Here is a 2,857-nt window from a genome sequence, read left to right as displayed (position 1 = left end):
TTTGTTATTGTTAATTTTTACAATATAAGGTATAACGTAATACATAATATACTTGTATAAAATATTATTAAGTATGATATTCTGTTATGATTCATAATTAAATATAGTTCAATATGTTATGAAAAGCTTACTGTGGTGTTTAAATAAGAAAATGTATTAATTTCTCATGTGGTTAATGTTTTTGATAAAAATAAAAAGGTATATTATTGTAAGATGTAATGTTATTTAATTAGCTTGTTTGATTAAGTTTTATTTAAAGGTGGAGTCTAATGTGTTTATCAAATTGAGAATAATCAAAAAGATTTAATGATTTCATTTTTTGTTTAATATTTTAATGATATTTTGAATGTAAATATATTGTAGTCATTTATAAAGGTTTAATAAAATAGTAATTCTAGTTGTATGTAATTCATTTATTTAACTAAATATTATGTATATAAAGATTAGTGTCTAATGTGGTCATGAATGAATAATATAGGTAATAATGTTAATTTTTGTTTTTTGTATTATTATTTTAATTCTTATAATTATATTTAAGTGTAAGTATAGACTAATAATTAATAAAGGTTTGGAAAAGTAGTAATTCTAGTTGTATGTAATTCATTTATTTAACTAAATATTATGTATATAAAGATTAGTGTCTAATGTGGTCATGAATGAATAATATAGGTAATAATGTTAATTTTTGTTTTATGTATTATTATTTTAATTCTTATAATTATATTTAAGTGTAAGTATAGACTAATAATTAATAAAGGTTTGGAAAAGTAGTAATTCTAGTTGTATATATAGGTATATAATATATAGTTTGCTTATTTAATTGAGTATTATGAATTAGGATATTTTTGTAATGATTCATAATTAAAGATATTTGTTATATTTTACGATATATTGGTTTGGTTATTATCTTTTGCTAATTTGACGTTTAGATATAAAGTAACCATTTAAAATGATTGGTTTTTATGTAATGTTTTATGGTTTGGCATATTATTTGTATGATTATCTGTTTTTTAAATTTAAATTTGAATTTGTATTTTGGTTCTTTTGAATAATATGGTTTAGTTTGAGTTTGACAAGGTTCTAATGTTTCTGTTTTTAAATGTAGTATTTTAGTAGAGTATACAACTCTAGACGGTCTTAAATTGTTATCATGTTGTTTAAATTTTGTATTATTAAAATTTTCTCTTAAAGTTACATAATTATATGGTTTTTCATTTTCAAACTTAGTTATTATGTTTATGATAAGATAGATATAATATAACATAATATAATATATATGTTTAATATATATATTTTGTGATTTCACTTTATTCATTATCATATTATATATTTTATGATTATGTTTTCTTTTGATGTATTTTACTATAAGTACTATAGTTTTCAGTATGCATAACTGTCTCAATAATTTTATTGGATTTGGAATTGTAATTTAACATTGATATAGGACTCCAGTTTGTTTCATCATTATTATATATATGTGTGATACCATAGTAGATTTGGGCTCTGAATTATATACGTATGCTTTTTTTGTTATATTTAACAAGTATAATGTGTCAAAATTGTGATCGTTTCCTATACTCGTAAATTGGTTATCATGCCATTGTTTGGTAAACACCGATAGTTCTAGTGGGTGTTTTATTTTTAAAATTGTTAAGATTTTTTGATTTTTGTATGCATTTAGTTTGTAATGATCATAATATATTATAATATTTTCTTTGAAATAATGTGTGTGTAATGCTTCGACAAACTCGAAATATTCGAATATATTTGTGTAACATATTATGGTGGTTACACTATTATAATTATTTTTTATTGAGAACATGATAAATGTCATTGTATTGTTTAAAGTTTTATTTTGATTATACGTTGTCGGATTTATTTTCGTATTATTCGATATATTAAATATAATATTCTTTATTGTTTCCCATTGTGGTAATTCATTGTTTATTAAATTTGTTTTATATGTGACTATATTTTCGAAGTTTTTCATTGAGACCAAATTTTTAAAATTATATGAATTGTCAAAGGTGTTTGAATATGTGTTGGGTATATTATATATTTCTCTTGTGGTTAAATATTCTTTTTGTATATGTTCTTTATTGGTAATAGTTTTTTCATGTGGTGTTAATTCTAAATTGTAAAGAAAATGTATTTTGTCAAATCGTTGTGTTTGTTTAAATGACTTTATCTTATATTGGATATCATTGGAAATTATATGTCCTGTTGAATAGTTGTATGTGGTATTAAATATAATATCTTTGTTGGCTTTAATTGTAATGCCTGATTTTATTTTGTATTTTTCATTGTGTTTTGCTGGTGGCTTTTTATGTATTATTCTCTTTTTAATGATATTATATAAACTAATTGTTTTTCTTGTATAATCTGTATTGGCTTTATTAGCTGCCAAAAATTGGTTTTCTAAAACTATCGCATTGCTTAGATTTTTCGCTACGCATGTGGGTGTTTTGAATATTGTATTTTCTATTTGTGAGCTTATTGTAGCCTTGCCTAAGAGTTTACGTGGTGTTTTATCTGGACCCGATAGTTTATATATTTTATGTGGTGGGCTGATAAGATTTGGATTTATTAGATCTGGATGAATGCACTTTATGGATGTTCCACTATTTATGGACATTTTTGTGTTTTCATTCTTTACGCTTGCTTTTATATATGACTCATTTTTATTTTTATCTATTATTGTATGAACTGTGTCATTTTTAATGTTATTATTAGTTGGTATTTGTTGGTAATATTTTGTGTTTATAAGTGTTTCTGGGACCAAAGGATATGTCGGTACCCTGTAGTTCATTTAACCTGTTTGTTGGTTTGTTGGTTTGTTTTAATCATGTTTTTAGTA

This window comes from Acyrthosiphon pisum, chromosome X, assembly GCF_005508785.2.
Source record: "Acyrthosiphon pisum isolate AL4f chromosome X, pea_aphid_22Mar2018_4r6ur, whole genome shotgun sequence".
NCBI lineage: Eukaryota > Metazoa > Arthropoda > Insecta > Hemiptera > Aphididae > Acyrthosiphon > Acyrthosiphon pisum.
This window is presented reverse-complemented; position numbering follows the sequence as displayed.